Source organism: Diceros bicornis, chromosome 26, assembly GCF_020826845.1.
Source record: "Diceros bicornis minor isolate mBicDic1 chromosome 26, mDicBic1.mat.cur, whole genome shotgun sequence".
Taxonomy (NCBI): Eukaryota; Metazoa; Chordata; class Mammalia; order Perissodactyla; family Rhinocerotidae; genus Diceros; species Diceros bicornis.
The window spans coordinates 24,659,439-24,685,633 of record NC_080765.1 but is presented as its reverse complement, the minus strand read 5'-3'; positions in this window follow the sequence as shown (position 1 = coordinate 24,685,633).

Genomic DNA, 26,195 nt, shown 5'->3' with positions numbered 1-26,195 from the left:
AGGCTCTTTGATGCTTAAGGCCATGCTCTTAATCATTCAATTAAACTGCCATTCAGATTGGTTAAAAAAAAATGTTATTTGCAGGAAATAAGCCAAGGCCAAAAAATATATAAAATCTGAAAATAAAGAGTTAGAAAAAAATATACCTGGCAAATGATAACAAAAATGAAAGGAGGCAGGAGCCATAATATTAATATCTGTGTCATATGATGTGAATAAAGCAACTTTGAGAACAGTGTATACTGTATAATTCTGTTTTATGTTTGAAAAAATTTATGTGTGTGTGTGTGTGTGTGTGTGCATGCTGTGGAATTAGTGGTAACATGAAGGGGTATGTATGTAGATTGTTTGAGTTATTGTATAATGCTGTTTTATTTGTGTAATTAAAAAAATTGTTTTTTTTTTTTTAAATATAGGGAATAAATACCATCCCTGATCTATAGGAGTTTATCAGTTTAGCTGGGGACAGGCAGGTAGGTATTTAACGATAATGCAAACCAAGAGAGAAACTAGGGAGAGAGGCTGTGTACTATGTTGGATGAATACAAAACTCAGCTTTAAAAGTGGTGATAATGGGGGATGCTTTTCAAGAGAGGTGTCACCAAGCACCTTCTCTCATCACACTTTGACAATTCCCCCTTTCGGATGGGATAAGGGGGTATTGAGGGGGAAGAATCAGGAAACAATGTATAAGAATGACAGTGTCAGCCACATGTCTCCTTTTCAAAGCAATGAAATGTTTTCAATCAGAAAGAAAAATGAAAAAAAACCCCAAACTCAACTTTTTTTATTTCGTCTGAACTAGATTGTCTGTCCCTTTGCAGTTGCTATGACAACAGCAGCTCTCCTCCTTCTTCATTTGGATCTATTTCCAAACTGAGAACAATGAATGTAAAAGATCAGAAAATGGGAAAAGCAAGCAGGCATTCAAGACACTAGGATTATTTACCCTGGAGAAGAAAATGCTAAAAGGTGGCAATTATATTGTTCTGGGCTATTAGAAGTTACTACTACAGAAGTAGTTCTCTGCTTGGGCTGGAGATAAAATCAGATTTATTTTAACTGGAGGAAATAGCTTTAGGGAGAAAAAGTCCCTGATAGAAAGTTTTGTGGTACTGCTTTTCCTCTCTCAGGGTAGATTGATGATGAGTCACTGGGATTTTATATCCTATAGTGGTTGTCATCATCCTCTGAAAAGTTGTTGATCAGTGAAACAACATACCATAACAACAACCAACAACAGACACAGTACTTACTCTAAGTGTTTTTATATTTAAATATAAAATACCACTCTAAGTGTTTTATGTGTATTACCTCACTTAAAATCTTTGCAACAGTCCTATGAGGAAGATACCATTACTATGCTCATTTTACGGACAAGAAAGCAGGGTTGGAGAGTTTAGCAACTTGCTCAAGGTCACACAGCTGATGAGTGGCAGAGCTGGGATTTGAACCCAGGAAGTCTGTATTCTTAACCAGTGATAACTTCTTGTAATAGATAATCACTCTCTTGAAATGGTTCCCATGGTGTTGGGGCCTTGGAAGGAATCCTGTATAAAGCCCCAGCAGACATGAGTTCTAGTCATATTTATCCATTCATTGAGTCATTCTTTAACAACTATTTATTGAATGCCTACTCTATGCAATCCCTCGCCAGGCAGTGGGGAAATGGCGGCAAGCTGGATGAGTAAAGTCTTATAGTGCTTATAGCCTAGGAAAGGACTACAGACATGAACACATGAATATGATAATTTCTGGTACTAATAAGTGCTATGAAGGAAATAAAACTGGGCTATGAGAGAATCAGGGATGGGTGGGTGGGTGGAGGATGAGCTGCTTTAGGTAGGATGGTTGGGAAGACCTTTCTGAGGAGGTGGCGATTTGAATTGAGACCTGGATGGTGGGAAGGAGCTGGCCACATGCAGATCTGAGAGAAGAACTTTGCAGGCAGATGAGCAGCAAATGTAAGTTTGGGAACAAGCTTGAAAGCTGACAGTGTGGTTAGAAATAATGAACCAGGGCAGCGTAGGTGTTGGAGGTTGGGGAGTGGCTTCAGATGAGTTTGGAGAGTTTGGATGGAGAGGCAGGGTCACCACTTTGGGGGGCATGCTACTGGTATCAGTGAGATGAGCCCATGGATGCTGCTAAGCCTCTTGCAACGCACCGGACAGCCCCCACCAAAAGGATTGTCCAGCCCCAAATATCCATAGCACCGAGTTTGAGAAACCCTGATCTGTATACAAACCCTGATCTCTAGATCCGAGACTATAGTCTTATAGGCCAAGGTAAGGAGATCAGATTTTATTGTAAATGAAAGAGAATTCATGGGAGTGTCTTTATGGGATTTACATTTCGGAAGATAACTATTACTGTGGAATGGAAAATACATTGTAGCAGATCAAGAATGGAAGCAGAAAGAACAAAAAGTTTTGTTTTTTGAAAATTTTCCTGGTGGTAGCAATAAGTATGCCAGGTGAATGGAGATGGTGGCTTGGTTTAGGGGAGCAGCAGTGGAGATGGAGAGAAATGGAAGGATCTGGGAGGACGGGTGACCAGGCTCGCTGACAGATTGGATATAGGGCCTGGATGAAAGAGGAATCAAGAATGACCCTTAGGTTGTGGCCTAAGCAACTGTTCAGGTGGGCGTTGGGGCTGTATATTTACGTGAGGAGGAAGGAGTCTGGGGATAGTGAGGAGAAACCAAGAGTTCTCTCCTAGACACGGTAGATTTGACAAACCTACATAAGGTGTTGGAAATACACTTGTGCAAGTGACTTCCCCTCGCTGGGCCTTGGTTTCCTCCTACAGAAAATGAGCGATGATCCTAAAATTCTATGATACTCGAGCAATAAAACCTGGAGGTGAGGGGTTGGATTTGACGGACTTCAGCAGTTATCAGTCAATTCTACATCTCGTGGAATTTTCCCCTCAGAACACCGCTATGAAAATAGACAAGAGATGAGGAAATTAGTCTTATTTTGCAGAAACCACAAATTATGCTGCATAAGAGCTGACGTTCCTAAGGAGCCAGAGTGAGTCAGTTGTTGAATAATCTCCTGGGAGCATCCCAAGACCTAGGTCTGGGATCTCCCCAGCAGCTGAGGGAGATTAATAGAAATAAAATCTCACCATACTATGAAAGGGGATGTTTGAATATCCTTGGAAGATTATAATCTATGATTCCCACCAGTTTCTTTCCCAGTGGCCCAGAGGCTCTGCTCTGTATCTCCTCCTAAATTCACAATGGTCTTGTGTTCCTGATAAGGTTTGGAAAGACCTGAAGCAGGTAAAATATCTTGTTTTAAATTTGCAGCTGATTCCTTGGTTTCTATCCTCAAGCTGAAAAAGGGCTCATTCTTTTGAGGTAACTTGGAGCCAAATTAGCTGAAGCAGTTTTTTGAGAAAATGAGATGGCATGAGATGAAAAGAGGAAGACTGGGAGTAAAGTTCGTTTTATTTTTGTATTTTTGAGGGTGGGGTGGGCAGCAGTGGTAACGGGGAACACGCTCATCTTCCACTTGTGGGAGTGACCTTCCCAGCTGAGATGGGGCAATGCCCAAAGAAAATAATCTGACTCCATTACTGGTAATTAAATGGAGAATGTCAAGTCTCCCAGAGAACCATTGCTTATTGGAGAAGCAAAGAGCAATCTTTACGTGCAGCCACTTATTGGTGGAAAAGTAAAATGAGCCCTGTTTTGATGAAGTGTTCTGCAGCTAGTGAAACATTCCCCAAAGGGCATTGTCTCCATGACTTGCTGAATTTATCCTATTCGACCATAGAGCTAAGCCAAAACAGAATCTTGGCAGTTAGATTATAGGAGAGAGAGAATGAGAGAGAGAGAGATATTAACATGGACAAATAATTTTCAAAGGCTTGCCACATGCCAAGCTTGGTGATATGGATGCAATGGCGAAACAAGGGTCTTGGGCAACTATTTTGGGTTTCCGAGCCATGTAGTTTCTGTCACAGCTACTCAACTCGGCTGTCGTACCATGAAAACAGACATAGACATATGTAACTGAATGAGTGTGGCTGTGTCCCAATAAAACTTTCTTTACAAAAACAGATGCCAGGCTGGATTTGGCCCGTGAACCATAGTTTGCCAGTCCCTGGTTTAGAGCATAGTTCTTAAACCTCACTGTATACCAAAGTCATGTGAAAGATTTATAATAATGCTGATCCCCATCTCCAGAAATTCTGAATGTGGTTTGGAGTGGGGCTCTAGGTATCAGTACTTTTAAAAAACTCTTCAGGTAATTTATTGTGCAGCTAGGGATTAGAACCAGTGGGCTTAGAGTTGTGGTTTTCACTTGGGTACACAATAGAATCATCTGTGTGTGTGCATGTGTGTGTGTGTGTTAAGAATACTTATGCCTGGCACCATCCTTGGAGATACCGACTTAATTGGTCTGGATATGGTTTAGGGATGAGAATTTTTTTAGGCTCCTCAAGTGATTCTACTGTAAAGTCAGAGTTGAGAACCACTAGTCTAGAGAGTGAGGCAAACAGGCAATTTCCATGCAGTGTGATAATTGTCTGACAGAAGTAATTTCAGCATTTGAGTTATTTACTTCCTTCTTGAATGAAGACTAACATAGTGCTTGCTATGTGCAAGGCAGGGGTTCTAAGTGTTTATAGATATTACCTCATTTAATTTTCATGACATTCTCTAAGGTAAGTACTATTAATATCCCTATTCTATAGTTGAGGAAACTGAGACATGGAGAACTTAATTGGGAAGAAAAGGGATGAAGGTGTTTTAGGAATGACTTTTAGGAAAAGGTGATGTCTGAGTTGAGACCAGAAGGATTTGTAAAAGAGAGCCAGGAAAATGCTGGTGGAGGTGGGGAGCAGAGTGAGGAGGGCATCCCAGGCATAGCCTGTGCCAACATCTGGAGGTGAGAGACAGAATAGTATCCTCTGGAAACAGCAAGAAGTTACGTAACTGGGGTGTACACTGTGTTCTGTTCTTGTGACGGATATGTCTATTACCTTGATTGTGGTGATGGTTTCACGGGTGTATGCCTATGTCCAAACCCATCAGGTCGTATACATTAACGATGTGCAGTGTTTTGTATGTCAATTACACTTCAACAAAGCAGTTTTTAAAAAAAAAGTATTTTCAGGGAAGTGTTGGGGATGAAATTATTTTTAAGGAGTGAATGAAAGGAGATGAAATGGAAGTTGGGAGTGAAGATAATTCCTGATAGAACCTTGAAGAAGACAAGACATACATGGTGGTAACAAGAAGGAGAGATGGGATTAAGGGCAGCATTAATTTTAAACGGGATAGACTTGAGTAGGCTTAATACTGATAGGCACGGGACAGAGCAAAGGGAGGAGTTGAAGGTAAGGGGAAAAGGAGAGAATGATGGAGCAGGGATCTTGAGAAGACATAGGATCTAGAATATGTGAGGAACTGTTAAGAGGCAGGATCTCCTCCTCCGGGAAGAAAAGGATTGTGTGGAGTGTATATTTTCTAAGCGAGTAGGCAGATAGGTGGAGGAAGTTCTATCTGATGTTTTTGCAGTTATGGGTGTTCTGCTTATTAGGAATGGAGATCTACTCAAGCTTGCTCGAGAGTTTATCACTTAGAATTGCTGCAGAACTCCAACTATAGGCTCTTAGTCCAAGAGAGGTCTTATATTTCTCAAATATCGAGAATCTAGAGGTAGGCAGGTCAGCGATGTTACAGCTACTTAAGGAAATGATAAAGAATTTAAGCTCTTTCTAGCTACTTGATCCACCATCCTCAGTGTGTAGCTTTTGCTCTCATGGCCACATGATGTTTACTCTTCCTCAAGCATCATGCCTGATCTCCAAGCAGGGAGGAATGGCAAAGGTACAAAAGTTGGTTGAGGCTCTCCTTTTTTGTTTTTAAATCCAAAGAATTTTTCTTAGAAGCCCCAGCAGGCATCTACCACTTATATCTCATCGGCCAGATTAGGTCACATGACCATCCCATCTGCAAGAGGGTTTGGGGAGGCAAGTATATTTAATTGGGTGTATTTTCTGGGTTCTGTTATTCAGGGAAAAAAGGAAGGAAACGTGGATAGGCAAATATTAAGGTCTACCATAGAAGAATACACGAAAAATCTCCAAGGAGAGCCAAGCCTTATAGAGTTTGGAACTGGGAACTAAGATTCTCCCTGTCTAGTGGATGGCAGGGAGCTGCTGTCTTCTCCCTGTACCTCTGCTCCTGATTTCCTTTCTCTGCTGACCAGCTTCTTCTGTTTATATTTTGCGTCTACTTGATAATAACTCCTGCTTATGCATGGATCGTACTGGCTGCCCAACTGACTTTCTTTCAGCTGCTTCAGTTTCCCAACTCCAAATTCAGGAAAATATCAGATTGGGTACATTTTTAGCCAGGCTTACAAATTATTGTTTACTGGCTAGCCAATGGCTGATCCAAGCTTGGCTGCACGGTGGATGGGATCATGTGATTTCAGTCTTGGCCATACCAATACTGCAGGAACTGTGAGGAATAGTTTCCCTTTGAAGGAGCTCTGGGAAGGGGAGGTCACGTGGAATTTCTACTTTCTCTGGGAAGTAGAAGGTGAGGTCTTAACCTAAGGGATAGGAGAGAAGAGGTGGATGAGAAAGTTTGGAGACTAAATACCAGAAACAACTATAGAAAAAGGAAACCTAGAAGATATTCAGAGCAGTATTAAGGGCTTAGTTGAGTTTTCAGACCAACATTTTGCAAAGATTCCATTCTTTGTGATGATGTGATTTCTTCCAGAAGAGTTCACAGATAGGTGAAAAAATTAGACATTTGTACAGAAGATTAAAAGATTTTTTTTTTAAAAAAAGCTGATTATCAGCTGTTGCCAAAGAGAAATCTTACAATTTAAGATTTCAGAGGCATGGCATTTCTTACTGAATGACTACCTGGTCTAGGGTATGGTCGTAAGAGAGGATGGCCAAAGAGATGTAGAGGTGAAGGCCATGGAGTAGAGATGGCAAAAGATTTGAAGAGACATGGGTAATGAATGGATTGCTCAAATGAATACTGAAGTCACTTGGGATAGTGGCAGGATTTGGAATGGAGAGGAAGATGGTATACTAGTATATGGAAAGTGAAAGAAGAGGGGAACCATGATGTGAAGGTAGAGAGAGTCAAATATAGGCATCATTTTTTATTCCTTTCTCTTCCTCACTATGCTTACCCAACAAATTAACAGGTCTTGTAAATTCCATCTCATAAAAATGTCTTCTAATTCATGTACTACTTTCTATTTCCACTGCCATCACTGTAATTCAAGTCTCCTTTTTCTCCTACCTTTACCACTATGATAACCAACTAACCTCCACTTTTGACTCTCTTCAAACCATTCTCCATACTGTAGCCACAGTGATATTTTTAAAACTATGATCTTTTCACTGCTAAAGACCCTTCAATGACTTTCCATTGCTTTTAGGGTAAATCTATGTAGGAAATTGTATTAGTGTTCAAAATATTTGACATCCCTCCCTCGCAGAGGATTCTACTTCCCTGCCACCCCGATGTCAAGCTTGGTCATGTGACTTGCAGAGACCCATGTACCCATGCAGGAGGGCTATATGTTCCTACCTTGTTGAACACAAAAGTAGCCACGTGACTTGCTTTGACTAACAGAATGTGGACCAAAGTGATGTGTGTTACTTCTAAGCAGATATGGCTCTTCATTTCTCTTTTCCCTCTTGTATGAGACTGGCATTGGCCCACATAAAGGCTGATCCATCAGGCTTGAAGGCACAGACAAGACCCATGATAGACATATAACATGACTGGGAAATAGAATGCTGTTGTAAGCCATTGGTATTTATTACAACAGAAAAGCTTAATATGATCTGTAAGCCTCTGAAGGATTTAATGATTTGGTCCAACTTCTCCAGTCTTCTCTCTTAAACATTTCCCCCTTTACCTGACTGACTGCTATTTTTCTTCCAAATCCTCGCTTCAATATCAATTCTATAGAAAAGTTTTTTCTAACTCCCCCCCCACAAAAAAAACTCAACTAATTTAGATCACCTATTATTCTACTCATAACACCTTTTTCATTTCCTTCATATCACTAAAACACAGTCTGTAATATTTTTTGAGCACGATTATCTGTTTACCACAGGAGAATGTAAATTCTGAGAGGGCAGAAATTATGTCCATATAGTGCTTCATTGTGTCCCAGTGCCTGGTAACAATAAGCACTCAACTAATATTTTTTGATCAAATGAGAAAATCTGAGTCCAGACCACAGGTGAGCCCTGAAGCTAGGAGCAGACTATGTATCAGATGTGAAGAGGTGGGTGGAAAGCAAGAAATGGATCCAGTGCAAACAGAAACAGGTTGTGGGGAGAGGGGTTGGTGCATGGAGAAATGACTCAAGGCAAAAGTTTGCAGGGGAGGGAGCCTCTTATATGTTGCCAGTTGCCAATTCTATGGGTAGGGAAGTAGCTCTTCAAGGCAAAGAGTAGGCTTAAACACTAAACTACCATCCTGCCTTCTCTCTTGCTTTCCTTCCTTTCTCTCCACCTCTCATTTTGTGATTTCTCACTTCATCAACTTGTTGAACATCTTCTAGATGTTGGGCATTATTAGAGATGTAGTTAATAATGAGTTAATTCTTAGTTTTATGAGCCTACCCAAGTGGGAAAGACAGATACAAACCAAATAATTACAAGAGTGATAGATGAATTCTTCAAAAAAGAAATTCAGAGGCCATGGGAAATTCCATAGAGAAACAAACCTATGTTTGCTGTCTCTGCTTCTTCTACTCCTGTTTGCAAAGTCCTTCTCAATCTTTGCTTGCCCAAATTTTACCCATTCTTCAAGGCGTCCACTCAGGCGATATTTATTTATTTTTATTGAAATATATTGGACATATAACGTTGTGCAAATTTAAAGTGCACAACATGTTGATTTGATACATTTTTATATTATAATATGATTGCCATTATAGTGATAATTAGCACCTTTATCACATTACATAATTATCATTTATTTTTAGTAATTGGAATAGTTAAGATCTATTCTCTCAGTAAGTTTGATGATTATAATACAACATTATTGTCTGTATTCACTATACTGTACATTAGATCTCTAGGACTTGTTTACTACTCCTTGCAAGTTTGTACCCTTAAACAACATCTCTCCCAGCCCCCCACCCCCTAGCCCCTGGTAACTACTTTACTCTGTTTTTACTAATTCGGCTTTTTTAGTTTCCACATATAAGTGATATCATACAGTATTTGTCTTTCTCTGTCTGACTTATCTCTGTTAGCATAACGTCCTCAAGGTCCATTCATGTTGCCACAAATGGTAGGATGTCCTTCTTTCTCACAGATGAATAATATTCCATTGTCTATATATACTACATCTTCTTTATCCATTGATGGGCACTTAGGTTGTTTCCATATCTTGGCTACTATCGTGAATAACACTACAATAAACATTGGCATGCATATATCTCCTCAATATCATGTTTTCATTTCCTTTGGGTATACACCTAGAAGTGGAATTGCTAGATCATAGGGTAGATCTACTTTTAAATTTTTGAGGAACCCCCATATTGTTTTCCATTGTGGCTGAACGAATTTACTTTCCCACCAACAGTATACAAGGATTTCTTTCTCTCCACGTCCTCACCAACACTTGCCTTGTTGATTATAGCCAATCTAACAGATGTGAGGTGATTATTTCATGGTGGTTTTGATTTGCATTTCCTTGATGATTAGTGATGTTGAGCATCTTTTCATGTACCTGTTGGCCATTTGGATGTCTTATTTGGAAAAATGTCTAGTTCCTCTGCCCATTTTTAATTGGATTATTTTTCTGTTATTTAGTTGTATGAATTCTTTATATGGTTTGGATATTAACCCCTTACCTAATATATGGTTTACAAAAATGTTTTCCCATTCTAGGAGGTACTTTATTTAAAAAGACCATAACTTTGTGGTCATAGGGAATTTCTCTATTAACCTGCCAGTAGTCATGTGATATCGTGGTCCAGCGTCACTCAAGATATTGGTATTTCTGTCTAGGTCCTCTTATAGATGTTCTCAGTGGGATGCGGTCAGTATATACTGGGATGTAGAGGGCTGAGGCGGTATGAGTGGGGCACTAACTGCATCATCTTCCTCATTGCCTCATATTAATTCCTTTAGCCAGCCCTTCCTTCTCCTCCCCTCTCCCCCACCGTGTTTTGATGTGCCTTTAGTATATTCTACCTTATCTTGAGTGTTCACGTTATTCTCTTACTTTCCTATAAGTTCCTGGAAGCAGGAACCATGTCTGATTCATCTTATCCTCCCCATGGCTTAGCAGAGGTCCTGTCATAGAGAATCTATTTACTCAACAAGTGTTTGCAGAATTGAATTGTAGGGGATACCGTTGCTCCCAGGGCACTATTAAATCTGGTCCATTCTTTTTTTAACACCATTAAAAGATATTGTCATAACATTGTCATTGATTCAGAGAACCCATTTCCAGAATTTTATCTATTAAAATTAAAACTTTTTTTTTTTTTTTGTGAAGAAGATCAGCCCTCAGCTAACATCCGTGCCAATCCTCCTCTTTATGCTGAGGAAGACCAGCCCTGAGCTAACATCTATTGCCAATCCTCCTCCTTTTTCTCCCTTTTTCTCCCCAAGGCCCCAGTAGATAGTTGTATGTCGTAGTTGCACATCCTTTTAGTTGCTGTATGTGGGACGCCGTCTCAGCATGGCTGGAGAAGCAGTGCGTCGGTGCGCACCCGGGATCCGAACCCGGGCCACCAGTAGCAGAGTGCGCACACTTAACCGCTGAGCCACTGGGCGGGCCCCAAAACTTTTTTTAATCAAAGGAATAGATCTACGTGGTAACAAATCATATAATACAAAAACTCTCACTGAAAAAAAACCAACAGCCTTTCACCCTACCTGCAGTCTTCTCTCCAGAGGCAACTTCTTTTTAACTATTTCTATTTGTTGCCACCAGAACTCTAGATAATATACTTACGCCTCTATCTTTCAGTTTATCTACTTCAGGCACTTTTGATTTTTTCTTTTCTATGACACATGAGGATTTAGTTTGGGTACATGAACACTTTCCCTTCTGTCCTTCTCCTCCCGATAGTTGGTACATTTGTTTTTAGTTCTTTAAAAATTACATTTGTAATTTTATATAATATAGTTTACACGCTATTCCTGTCTTCCTACTTCTTATTTTATCCATGTTATTTTCCCACATTCTTTGTTAAGATGAGGACATTAGTATTTCCTTTCATTTTTCCTTCTGCCTCAATTTACTCTTCTAACTCTACTTTTCTGACTGCTACCTTTTAATTTCATATTGCCAAGATGGTTAACAGCTACGTTCTGTTCTTCAAACACAGTCAAGTTGTCCTTTGACAATAGGTTGACACTAAAAGTTGAATACAAACCAGTGTTCTTATTATTACAATGATGCAATTATCATTCATGCCTGGATCAAAGATTGAGCTAGGATTACATTTTATTTTCTACAAGTGTAAAGTCACAGCCCTTGGATCACTTGAATAAGAAAGTCAAAAGCATCAGGGTTAAAAGATTTTTATAGTCTTACATCAGTTTCATAAATCAAGCCACATTTAATTACTTACATATTTAGACCATCACTTTCTTAAAATTTTTTAAGCCTAAAGTTTCTAATCGTCCCTTGACTTGTTGCCAAAAACATAATGTTCCTTTATCGTGTCTTCAACTTTCCCAGTCTCTCAATTAAATCATTACTGAGTGTATTTCTTTGGTATATCCTCTCTTCTAAGACCTCTTGGAAAGAATGGGATGTGGGAGGATTGGGGGTTCTCTGGCTGCCATGTTGAACCATAAGCTCTTCTCCATTTTTGAAATTTATTTAAAAAAATATAATTTTGCTAAGTGTGATCGTGACCATGAGTTGTTCCAAGTTCTGAATGATTCCCATGCCAGGCCATGTGACCTCTCTGTCTCATATTGGAATTTTCATATTTTCAATTTTGTTATTCTTTGTGCCTTAATTTTCTTATCAATAAAATGAGGATAAGAAGCTCAAACTATGTCATGGGAAAAATGACTAGGAAGTATAATTATTGGCCTTTTTTTGGGAAAAAATCTATATATAAAAGCTACATACAAATTATATACAAGAGCTATATATAAGGTTTTAAAGCTTATTAGAGAATACAAATAACTTAGGAGAAATCTGCCTGTGACTAGCATAGGGATATTGTCAAGTACACATCATTTTTATTTCTGTGGTAGGGACCGTTGATTCATGATCCTCTGTGATGTTCCTTGGATGGGAGTACAGTCTGATATCAGCTTCAGGACCAAGACTTCCCAGTGCCAGAGGGTGAAGGCTGGTGTTGAACCATAGCCTGAAGTTTGGAGGGTGCAAATTCTCTCTCCTTCTCAGGTCTAGCGAAAAGTCCCCTTGCAGGCTTCACATATGGAGAAGAAAAACCTAGGGACTGTTATAGGCTTGCTTCATCTCCAAAGAATCAGAGATCTTATGAAATCTATAGAATCTTGTCCCCTACTCTGAAGCCAACCAGGAAGCTTTGGGTTTCTCAGAAATTAAAATGATTTGGAGGTTACTGCCTACTATCTCTTCTAGTTTAAGCTTAAGGGTCATTTCTTTAGGAAGCTCCCTTCTGACTCCATAGACCAGGTTAAATCCCCTTGCAACACACTCTCTGAACTGGTCAGGACCCTTTCTCTTGCAAGGAGCAGATACCCAAATCTAAGTTGTTTAAGTAGAAAGGAAGTTTCCTGAGTCATGTAATTGAGAAGACCATGTAGCATTCATGGATAGAACCATGGTGGATGCAGGAGACGAATTTATGTTATAAAGTTTGTCTGTTTTTCATCTCTCCTTACCTTTGCCGCTTCTTCCTTCTCCTCCTCCTTCTCCTCTTCCTCCTCCTCATCCTCTTTTTCTTTTTCTTTCCTTCCTTCCTTCCTTCTTCCTTCTTTCCCTCCCTTCCTTTCTCCCTGTCTTAAAGATTTATTTTTAGAATTTTGTATCACTGAAGCTCTGGTTCTAGTTTACAGTAAACTCATAGCCCACAATCATAGAGGCAGCAAGTACATCATTCTCCAAGATCCACGTGTCAAACTCCAGAGAAGACTAACTGGCTTTATCATATAAAGTGCCCATCCCTGAACCAATCGTTGTAACCAAGGGAATGGGCTCTACTTGGATTGGCCACACATTGTCTAGTTCACATATTCACTCCAAATTGCATGGAAGAATGTTTTGTTCTAAAATATTTTGTTAAAATAATAGTATCCATTTCCATCTGACCTTGTACTTGCTGTTTTATCTAGACTGTATACCATGAAGCTAATGAAGCTTAAAGCTTCAAGGCCCCTTACCTGCATGGGCCCTTTGTAAAATTTATAAAAAGTAAAACATTTTAAGTGCAATCCATTAAGATGAATGTCTCTCTCTGCTATGACTTCCCCTTTCCCCTCTCTGCTATGACTTCCCCTTTCCCTCCATTGCATTTCCCTCATGTTGGGTAGCATTGGAGGGTCTGCAGGCAGTGTTTTTGTAAGTAAGTAGAAGTTAAGTTGGGATGCGTTTTAGTTTGAGGTTAGTGAGATATATTTATGTAATTTGCAGTCACTTATGCATATGGTTAAATTATTGCTAGCAATCCCATGATAGATATGGCTTTCAGGTATACTTCTACTGTCTACTGTGCCAACTTATGGGGTGATAAGGCATAGAGAGAGTGCAGGGCCAGGACTTAATCAATATTTGGAATGTTCCTTCAGTACTCGGCGCTAGGAGTATATCGGCAGTGGAAGAGAAGCAAAGTTCGAGTCTTCCAAATCTTATAGTTAGTATATTGCAGCAAATTAATAGAGGCTTTCCAATATAGGACAAAAAATTTAAAACTTTGCTTGACATACCAATAATAGGTTATGAAGCTTAAAGAAACAATAAATTTTAATCAATCATACTAGAAGAAAACCTGCATTATCTTTCTATTCTCTCCATAGAAAATTATGTTACAAAATTGTCATCATGTGAAGAGACAAAGAGCATGCAGTCAAATACATGGGGAAAGAAATATAAATATTATAATATTTTTTCTGTATTTTGTGGTTTGTGGTATTTGTCAGCTTTTAAAAATTTGTAATGTGTTATGATTTGTTTACTCATTCATTTTTTTTTAGGTGTTGCCTATGTGTCTGGCTCTATTCTTTTGTGTGTGTGTTTCCTTTATTCATTCTTAATACATATTTGCTTTTTGCCTTGGAGACAGTAAGGCAATATAACATTTAGTGAGAGCTTACTTCTGTGCCAGACACTGATTTTTGCTTGATTTTAGAATTTATTTTTAAATTTATATGGACTTTTTGTGGTGTCCAGTTCTGTGAGTTGGACAAGTGCATAGATATTTATTTTTGTATATAATTTTGTATTTGTAATTTTGTACTTTTTAAGAGGACGCTCCCCCGACCCTCCAAATTACATAAGCTTTGGCCTCCACAAAACTTGAATGTGCTTCACTCAATTTCCTAGTTTATCGTCTAGCTTTCCTGTTAGACTCTAAGCTTGGTCATCGTCTGTGTTCCTCGTCATTCTTAACCCAGCATCTGGCATGGTGCCTGGCACATAGAAGAAAGTGCTCAATATCTATAGAAGGGAAGCTCTGTGGGAATAGTGGTTCTCAGCAAACTCCTCCATCCTGGGACTTGTGCAGTCCCTTGATGAGGAGCTTAGCCTTGGTTGAGCCACTGTGACATGCGTTCCTGGTAGATATTGGAAGATCTGCCGGTGCCCCCAGGGTCCTCTGTCCTGCTGTGCTTCCTTATTCTCTTCTGTTATTTTTCTATCAGTAGATTTCCAAAATATCAAGTCTTATTTTCACTAGCCCTAGTTTCTAAGATTGGAATTTTACCTTGGTCCTTCTTCCTGAATTTCTGTTCGGGCCTTCTAGGGTCCCAGTTTCCTCTCCAAGTCTGGAGGCCTGACTCTGAATCCTAGCCCCATGGAAGGGTCTCATAATCTTGGGCCAATCTCCTTGGTGTTATCACCTTCCTGCCTTTATTTCTAAGAAGTATTCACTGTGGAGGTCCAGACTAAGGGGACTTGTTGGTACTTCTTACCATTTCTTGGACCCATGAGTAATTAATTCCCTCAGCAAATTTTTATTGTATACTATATGCCCCATATTGTGCTTAGGTGGACAAAGAACGAGCTATCCTTGACTCCACAGACCTTTCAGTCTAGACTGGGTTGGGGGAGGAGAGAGAGAGACAGTGAGAGAAAACAAGTAACCACACAGACAAGGCTATATAAAGACAATAACTATGGGACTGAGATAAAGAATAACTGGGGAAGACGGAGTCACTTGGGATAGTGTGGCCAAAGAGAGCCCCTCTGAAGAGGTAACTGAAGCTGAGACCCAAGAGATGAGAAGACGTCGGCCGTGTGGAGAAAGTGTGTTCTGGATAGAGGGAGCAAATTACATGAAGACCCCAAGGTAGGAAACGGCTTTATGGGTCTGAGGAACTGAATAAGGCCAGTTTGGGGAGAGGATGGTGCTGGAGGGGGATAAGGTTGTAGGTAGGGGCCAGATGGTGCAGGGCATTTAGGTCTTGATAAGGAGTTTGGATTTTCTTTTTTGGCTTTATGGTAAGGCATTTAAGAGTTTGAGTAGGGAAGAGATCTGATAGGATTATGTTTTAAGAAGATCCTTCCTCCTGCTTTGTGGAGAATAGCTGGTGGGACAGGGCTGCCCCAATGCACCATCCCAGGACCTTTAAGGGGTACCATTTATGTAGACTGCAATGTGAATGGTACCCCTGGGGATTGGGTTCTGCCAGTAGTCTTTCTAGAAAGCAAGAGTGGGAGGGGAAGACTATTCTAGACAGAGGTTCTCCACCTGGGCTGCACATTACATTCCCTTGGGGAGTTTCTAAAGAACGCTGATGCCCAGCTGCATCTCCACCCCCAGGCTATTTAAAATCAGAACCTCCAGGAGTGGGGCCCTGGCATCAGTGTACAGACAGCATTGAGAACCACTGCTTGAGGAGGTTGTCACAGCAGCCCAGGCAAGAGCTGATGGCAATCTGGGCTAGGACAGTGGCAATGAAGAGGGGCATTTGAGAAATGTTTTTGAGGTAGAATAGACAGGCTTGGCTGACTGTGGGGAGAAAATGAAAGGAAAGAATCCAGGATTACTCCCAGGTTTCTGACTTGGACAACTTTTAGAGCAATGGTTGGTTCTCAAGCTCCGACATGCTTCAGAGTTATCTAGAAGGCTTGTTAGAACACAGATTGCTGGACCCCACCCCCAGAGTTTCTGAATCAGTATGTCTAGGTGAGACTTTGCATTTCTAATAAGCTCCCAGGTGACGTTGTCAACCAGGGACCACATTTTAGCCCAATAGTCACCAAACTGCTGATTAGAATCCCTGGGAGTACTTTTAAAACTCCTGATCCAGCCACATACCAGTGAATTAAATCAGAATCCTTGGGGGTGGGATCCAGGCATCCGTGTTTTGGAATCACATTTACTGAGCGTCTGCTGGGTGCTGGGGGCTGAGGACTCAAGGACAGAAAGGTCCTCAAGGAGCTCTCAGTTTAAAGAGGAAATGGAAACAAACTTTTGTAATGCAGGGTGATAAAATATGGATAAAATGCTCTAGGAGCATAGCAGGAGAGCCAATAGAAAATTCATAGAGGAAATGACATTTGATCTGGGTTGTGAAGGACACACGAATATTTTGTAGGTGGGGAAGAGAGAGAGGGCTTTCCAGGAAGAGGAACAGCCAGAACAAAGGCACAAGGGCAGAGCTCTGCATCCCTCCTTGTGGTAGGCTTGCAAGAGTTTGTGTGCACCCGGACGTGCAGGGAACTGGGAGCAGGAGCTGGTCGGAGCTGATTTTGAGGAGAAGAGCAGGAAGTATAAGAAGTTTCTCTGAATCTAACCTAGTTTTATGACTACTGTAAATCTTCTGCGTAGCTTCTCAAATACTGCTATTACTGTTACAACAGAACTAGCATTTGTCGCACTCTTACTAGGTCAGGAGCTAAATGTATGTTGGGGATTATCTCATTTGATCTTCACATCTCTATAAGAAGGTTCTCCTATTATCCTTATTTTACAAGTGTTCTCCATATTCTCACAGGATACTCTCTGTTCTTGCTGATATTCCAGGTCCTAAGAGACTCACTTGTCTCTTTGTGACTGGCTTATTCCTGCAGAGTCATATAGTTTTTATTTTTTTTAAATTTTTTTGGAACATCAAAAGCTGTGCTTTGAGGCAAATGGACACCCACATGGTGTCCACTTAAAGCTGTTGCTCTGCCACTGGACATTTTGATCTCACCATTTTGACCCCTCTGTTTCGACTTTAAAGACACTTACTCCTGTTCTTTTCAGCCTGAGAATATTTTGAATTCAAGACTTTTAACTAAAATTATATCAACTCAGATGGACTTTCCATCCAGAAAGTGTTTTCTGGAGTGAATTCCATTAAGCCAATTTAATCCCTTGATCAATTTTCTCCATAACACAGTTAAACCATTTCCAAAAATGTTAACTCTACTGAAATTATTTTCATTTGGATCAATTCTTTTCCATTTAAAATTTGAAACAAAATTTGATATATTGATTAGGTATTGTCCATATCAAATTTTATTGATCCTGGCTTCTACTGTGTGTAATAGTCATTATTTCTATTAAGTCCATTTTTTTTCTGGGTCAAAATGTGCAGATATAAATTTTTAAAAAAATAATATTTGATTCTTCTGTCCATTTGTAGTCAATAACAAGGTTTGTTGTGCGCAGTTTTAGCAATTATTAGTTTTGTTTAGCAATGTTATTTATACCAATAATTTAAAAATCAACCCATCACAAACTGAATTAAAATAATGATACCTTTTATTTGTTTCTCATTCGTGGGAAATTGTGAAAATTTTTGTATGCACTTGTGTGTGTAAAAGAGAAAAAGATGGAGAGGGAGGAAGAGAAGGAGAGAGAGGAAGGAGAGGAATGGAGTAAGAGGGAGAGGAAAGAGACAAAGACAGAGATAGAAATATAGATGTACAGAGAAAGACATAGATGGAAGTGAGACCTAGAGAATAAGGGGAAGCAAAAGAGAGAGAGAGAGAGAGATTGATTGAGAGAGAGAGATTAAGAGAGAGGAATATTGTTTGCCAAGTTCTCAAACGTATGTCAGAGTTTAAATGTCCATAGGGTCTAATGTCAGGATATGAGAACAGTGTTTGTCATCGAGCACTGTTTGAGAGTAAGATTGTCCTGAGCAGAGGCAGGAGCTGAGGTCTTCATTAGCCTTAGGGAGGAGCCTGGAAGCAGGGTCTGAAGCCAGCAAGAGTATCTAGAAAGCAGCATGCAAGGCATTTGACAGTTATGACTCTCCAGATTTACTACAAAAATACGGATTACTAGGCAGTGCCAACCTCATGCATTTCTGTTCACATAACCAATATCATTTGAAGTAACCTGTAGTTGAGGGTCTTGGACTCCTGACATCGTGAGGGTTTTCAAGACAAGAGGCTATTCGTATGGATTTCCATTGTATCTTGTAAATTCAGTAGAAAAGAGGGCTAGTGCCTTCCAGAACCTTCTTTTCAGTGAATATTCATTTCCTATTGGGTTAGTCCTACTTCTTTTAGTGTAGAACACTGGATCCTTCACAGTTTGATTGGTGTCTACCTCTCAAGCCTCCACCCCATATCACTCCACGCCAAAGTGCATTTTACTCAGGCCACTCTGAAAGTCTTACTGTTCACAGAGCGCTTTGATGCCTCTCTGGTCTCCCCATGTCACTTTTACCTGGAATTCCATTTCCTGCTCTTGTGCCTGGAAAACTCATACGCACCCTTCTAAGCCCATCGCAAAGGGGCTCTCTCTTCTGTGAATTATTGGAGGATGCAAGAAACGTGGAGGGAGGGACTGTTAAGGATGTGAAGCACAGGAGAGTGACAGGGGCAAACTGTGTGTGTGTGTGGGGCAGACAGAGAGGGGCTTGGAGGTCATCTGGGACTAGGAGGGGAACTAAGAGAAATAGGCAATTAGAAGGGATTGGGGAGATAGGAAGGTCTGGAAGAGACTGGAGGAGACGTAGACATAGACTTGGAAGATGCTACAGATAATGTGAGGGGAGGAAGGATATGAGGAATTGGATGCAACTAGAGGTAACAGGAAGGCAGTAGAGGCTAGGGTTGGGAAGAGGCAGTTGTGTCCCCCTCTGTTCTCAACAGCACCCCACGGAGACCCTAATGCAGCACTGAACACATTGGGTGCTGAACATTATGTCTCTTGCCCCCTGTAGTCTGTGAGCTCCTCTCTCAGTCCTGGGACATGGTTGGGAGGAGTGTGCAGTGACTGAGCCTCCAATCCCTTGGGATACAGTCTTTGGTAAGAAGGAATGAGCTGGTAGGCAGGGCCCCTCCAGTCTCTTTAGGAGGTACCTGCTCATCTCTCTTCAGGATGATCTCTACCACATCACTAAGCCATGTTGTTAATGCGCCAGAAGGTCACTAATTGTGATTCCAATTTCCCCTAGGGTGGTCTTCCCCGTGGTACCTGTTCACTGGGGAGGACCCAGGTTGTGAGACTGGAGGTCTTTACCTCAATTTTCTTTTGAACATAAGGTCTCATTAGGTTCTCTGCCTGGGCTCTGTCCTGGGCTGGAGGTGGAGATCATTTGCTAAGAGTTATCAGCTCAGTTGAAAGACAAATCTAAGATGAATTCACCTAAAAGGGACGTCAGGAGAACAAAGTGTCTACAATCCTCTTATGAACTCCTGGTATGTGACCTTGTGTGTCCTCAGGTAAGCCATTTGATCTCTCTGAGCCTGAGTTTCTACCTCTTCAAAACGGGGATAAAATAGCTATCTTTTAAGGCTGTTGTAATAAGTTAATGTGTTATGGTACCTTTAGTGTTTATTTTTTCCATTTAAATTTTAATTCCATTTCAATTGATTTTTGTATCTGACATTTAACTTCATTTTTTTCCCAAATGAATAGACAATTGTACCACAGCACCGTTTATTGAATTACCCCCTCTTGCCTTCATCAATGTGAAATTCCATCTTTGTCATACACTGAATTCTGATCTGTTTACTTCTAGACACCCAAATTTTGTTCTATTAATCCATTGGCCTATTCCTGGGCTGGTATCATACTGTTTTATTATTGTAGCTTCATAATGTGTTGTGATACGTGGTCCCTGATCAGTATTCTTCTATTTCAAGATTTTCTTGGCTATTCATGGGCATATTTTTTGTCCCCCAGATGCAAGTTACTAAGTTCCAAAAATATTGAGACTCAATTCCAACTACGTACAGTTCTATAGGGATTCAGGGAATATCTTAGTCAGCTCAGACTGCCAAAACAAAATACCTTAGACTGGGTGGCCTACACAACAGAAATTTATTTCTCATAGTTTTGGAGTCTGGAAGTCTGGGTTCAGGGTGCTGACATGATCAGCTTCTGGTGAAGGGTCTCTTTCCTGGCTTGCAGATGGCCACTCTCTTGCTGTATCCTCACATGGTGGAGAGACAGAGAGTTTCTTCCTCTTTTTGTAAGCGCATTAATTCCATCCTTATGACATTAAGTAATCCTAATTAACTCCCAAAGACCCTACCTCCAAATGCCATCGCATTGGGAATTAGGGCTTCAACGTATGAATTTGGGGAGGTGGGGCACAAACATTCAGTCCATAGCAGGGAGGAATGACATCTTCTTAAAATAGTGACTTTTCCTAATTAGGAGAATGGCATGTATTTCAACTTATTCAGGTTTTCTTTTCATCTTTTGATATTTTCTTTATATAGTTCTTTCACATCTTTAATTAAAAGTTTTCCTGGGTAACATATATTATGAGTGGTATCGCCTTCATTTTGCTTTCCAATGAGAAACTAATCACATTCATGATGAACAGTGATTCTTCCCAGTACCACTTCCCTCTTCATCCACCACACTCAGGTCACATGGTTACTGCAGGAGCTGTCATATGAGGACAACATGACCCTGCTCCCTGGGAGCATTTAATTAGGCCAGGGGAGGATGCCCTTGCAAGGCCAGGAATGACCTTTTTGAGACTGGCAGCATGATGTAGACATCTGGGCTCTTCTAACATGTGAGTCTCAGAAGCGAGGATCACTATGGAAATGGAGTCAGGGAAAAACTAGGCTTTTCATCCCAGGTAAGTTAGGGTGACCTCCAGAAACAAGGGATGAATCTTGTTGCATCTAAGAGGACAGCCTAGCAGAAAACTTCAACTCAGCGACAGCAGTCAAGCACACAAAAGCAACCAGGTGTGGAATGGAACACAGAGAGATTTTCTGTGGCAGCACTACAGAGAGGTGGTATGGAGGAGGGGTTGGTGCCTGCAGCTGTGAGTTCACGTGCCATTAAGGCGAGCAGACAGTTTGCACAACACAGTGGGTAAGTAAGTTACACAGGCAAGATTAGAACTGGCACTTGTCTAACTTCAGATACTGGGTTTTTTCTTCTCTGTCCAGGTGCTCCCCAGATACTGCTGTCCACTCAGTCCCTTAAACACATTTACCCTCTCTTTCCCCCAGACCTTCCTCCACTTCTTGTCCCTCCTCCCTTCATGTCCACACAAGCCCCTACCTCCTCCTTTCGTCCTACCCCCAACTCTCCACTCCCTGTCACACTTTATTTAGGTGGCTTCAGCTGACCAGGAGGCTCCCCAATTTCCTCATAAGACTGAGGAGAAATGACTTCTTCCTCCTTTATCTCACGCCCTTTCCTTGCATCAGATCACACAGCATAAAAGCTTTGAGCCATCTGTAACATCAGATTGTTTCACAAATGACACAAAACATGAAAATAGGCTTTATAACTTGGAATAACAAACAAACATATTCCCTTCCCTCTCATGCGATGTCCTGTATGAGCCGAGTCGTTCCATCTAAATTCAAGCAGATGGGGCAATCTTCCTGTCCTTCCTCATGTCCACAGCTCAGCTCTGGAGATGAGGGTGCTGTCATTTTGGCTGGGCTCTTTGCTTCAAATTGTAATTGTTGAGGTTAGCCTGACACGTGATGGAACATCTGTAATTAACGCCTCACTCAGGTGGCACAAAGGAAAGGGAACACAGAGGGACCTTTTTATTGAAATGGAAATTCAACAATCAATTTAAGCACCCTTTGAGCACCTACTATGCACAAATTACTGCTTAGGACTGGTGCTATGGCGTTGAGCAAATGATCCTTAGCTTAAGGGACACAGCCTTTGCAGAGACAGCAATTGTCAGTGAAGAAAATTGTAACATGGTAAGTGTGATAAGGAGAATGTTCACAAAATGCTCTGGCAATGGGTTGGAGTTAGACAGAGAAAAGATATTTGCAATACATATGACAGACAAAATTGTACAATGAGCTGTCACAAACTGATGAGCAATATACTAACACCCAACAGAAAAATGGATAAAAGCATGAATGGGATCATCTAAGTGGCCAATAAATATATATCAATCAAAATGAGATATCCTTTCACCCCTGGCAGACTGGCAAAAATTAAAAATGAGGGGAAATGCCTAGAGCTGGCAAGGATGCTGGAAGAAATGTGTATTCTCATATATCGCTGGTGGAAATGTGAATCATCGGAGTCATTTTGGGACCATAGTCATGCCATATTTGTTCAACTTAGAAATACACATACTGTTTGTTTTCATCTGCTCCACTTTTGGTCATCTATCCTATACAAATAAATTTATTTATTGAGGCAATAAAACTGAAAAGAACTTAATTGTGCCCCTTCCATATTATGGAATGTTAGATAGCTAATAAAACTTGTAAGTTAGATCTACGACTATTGATCTGAAAGAATGTTTATTATGTATTACTAATGAAAATAGCAAGTTACATAGGAACGTATATAATATGATTTCATTTTGGCAAAAACAATGACAAAAATTGTGTGTGTGTATGCGTGAGTGTATTTATAAATGTTTAAATAAGTATGGAGAAAGGATAAAAGAATATACTCTAGGCTGTTAACACTTATAATTTTAGTGGGAAAGAAGGTAGAAAAAGAGAGAGGATAAGAGAGATTATTTTTTCTTTATAACCTGTTTTCCCTAAAAACGGGTTTCAGATTTTCTGCTTGTGGGAAGATGAAGTAGATGTACTTTTCCCTATTCCTCTTGCTAAGTAAAACTAAAATTCCTGGACATTATATGTAAAACAAACATAGGAAGACTCTGAAAGATGGAGAGAAGAAGGCAGATTGGCTAAGGACCAGGGAACAACATGTTGATGAGTTCACTTGATTTTATTTTCACCTCATATTCTGGACTTAGAGCTGAAGAAGCCAGTAAACCAGAAATGATAATGGAGCAGACAAAAAAAAAAAAATCCCAATAAAAGCCTGATCTCTCTAGCCAGAGCACCAGAAAAAGAGTAACCTAACAAGAGATAAAACTTTAAATAAAAACTATGCTACTGCAGCCAGACACCACAGAAAATTGTGGTCCCATCCCCAGCCACACCAGCAAAGGCCGTGGGGAGCCTAGACTTCCACTTTTATGAGACTTTAGCAAAGTTCCCCAGTTCCTGCAGTGGGTGGTGTCAGAGAAGGCTGATTAGGAAGCCAAGACTTCAACCAATAATGCCAACCAGGCATAAGGTCCCCCATCCTCATCCTGTAGTGTCAACGGAGACCATGTGGAGAGTCTGGACTTCCACCCCTACCTGGTAGTAATGAGGCACCTCTCCCTCTCCCCTCTGGGATTGTGCCAGAGGAGGCACAGAGCTAGACTCTGTCTAACAGAGTCATAACTTTCACAGTTGCTCTGTGGTAATAAGGCCACTCCAAACTTGTTGTCCATGGAAACCACATGGGGAGCAGGAACTCCCATTCCCTATAGTAATGAGGAAACTTCTACTTGGATTTCAACAAAGACCAAGTGGGAAACCTGCATTTCTACCTCCATCTTGCAGGAATGAGGTGGCATGCCCTCTTTTGCTTCTAGAGTGATATCAGAAAAATCCAATTAAAACGGAAGGTTTAAATAAGATCTGAAGTCTCATAACGTAACATGAAAATGTTCAGGTTTCAATTGAAAATTACTCATCAAATCGAGAACCAGGAAATTCTCAAACTGAATGAAAGAGACAATCAATAGATGCCAACACTGAAATGACAAAGATGTTAGAATTATCTGACAAAGATTTTGAAGCAGCTATGAGAAAAACGCTTCAACAAGCAACTGTAAACGTGCTTAAAACAAGTAGAAAAATAGAAAGTCTCAGCAAAGAAACAGAGGACATAGAGAAGAACCAAAAAGAAATAATGGAACTTAAAAATACAATAACTGAAATAAAAAACCTCAGTGAATGGGCTAACAGCAGAATTGAGGGGACAGAAAAAATAATTAGGGAACCGGAAGATAGAACAACAGAAATTACCCAATCTGAACAGAGATAAAGTGGACTAATAAAAGTGAGCAGAGCCTCAGGGACCTGGGGGACTATAAGAAAAGATCTAATATTCATGTCATCAAAGTCTCAAAAGGAGAGGAAAAAGAAGATAGAGCTAAAAAATTAGTTGAAGAAATAATGGCTGAAAGCTCCCCAATTTGGCAAAAGGCATAAACCTACAGAAAAAGGAAGCTGAATGAACTCCCAAAAGGGTAAAACCAAAAAAACCCATGCCAAGACATATCGTAGTTGTACTTCTCACCAGTAAAGACATAGAAAAAATCTCGAAAGCAGCCAGAGGAAAGTGGCACCTTACCCTTAGGGCAAAAAGAATTTGAATGACAGTAGATTTCTAATCAGGAACCGTGGAAGTCAGAGAGAGGTGGCACAATATCTTTCAAGTACTTAAATAAAATAACTGGCAATCCAGAATCCTACACCAGTGAAAATATCCTTCATGACTGAAGGAGAAATCAGGCATTTCCACATGAAGGAAAACTGAGGGAATTTTTCACCAACAGACCTGCCCTAAAATAATGGCTAAAAGAAGTTCTCTAAACAGAAAGGACAGGATAAAAGAAAGAATCTTGGGGCACCAGGAAGGAAGAAAGAACACAATAAGCAAAAATATGGGAAATACCTACATTTTTCTTCTCCTCTTGAGTTTTCTAAATCGTGTTTGACAGTTGAAGCAAAAATTATACCACTGTTGGATGTGGTTCTAAAACACATGTAAAGGAAGTATTTAAAACAATTATAAATTGAGATAGGTAAAGAAACGTAAGTGGAGGTAAGGTTTCTACAATTCACTTGAACTGGCAAAATTATGACACCAGTAGACTGTGGTAAGTTATGTATAAAGTCATATGTGGCATAATGACATTTCAGTCAACAATGGACCACATATATGACAGTGCTCCCATAAGATTAGTACCATATAGCCTAGGTACGTAGTAGGCTATATCATCTAGGTTTGTGTAAGTACACTCTATGATGTTCACACAATAACGAAATCACCTAATGATGCATTTCTCAGAATGTATCCCTGTCGTTAAATGATGCATGACTGTGTAGACTGTAATACCAAGAGTAACCACTAAAAAGCTATACAAAGAGATATACACTCAAAAACACTACATATAAATAAAAGTGGAATTCCAAAATTCTCAGGTAACATACAGGAAGGCGGGAAAAAGAAAACAGAGAAACAAAAACTGAGAGAACAAAGAAGAAACAACAAATAAAGCAGACTTAAGGCCTAACACGTCAATAATTACATTAGATGCAAAAGATCTAAATACATTAACCAAAAGAAAGAGATTGGCAAGGTGGATTAAAAAAATACGACTCAATTATATGTTGCCTGCAAGAACTTCACTTTAAAATAACAATATAAGCAGGTTGAAAGTGAAAGGTTGGAAAAAGCTGTATCATACAAACATTAATCAAGGAAAGCAGGAGAGGCTACATCAATATCAGATAAAGAAAACTTCAGAGCAAAGAAAATTACCAGAGACAAAGAAGGTCATTAGACAATGAAAAAATAATTAATCCACAAGAAGACATAGCAATCTTAAATGTGTAAGACCAAACAACAGAGCTGCAAAATATGTGAAGTAAAAACTGATTGAACCAAAAGGAGCAATAGACAAATTTGCAATTATAGTGGAAATCTTCAATATTCCTCTCTTAACAGTGATTAGAACAACTAGGAAAAAATTAACAAGGATATAGAAAAACTCAAAAACATCATTAGTCAATAGGATCT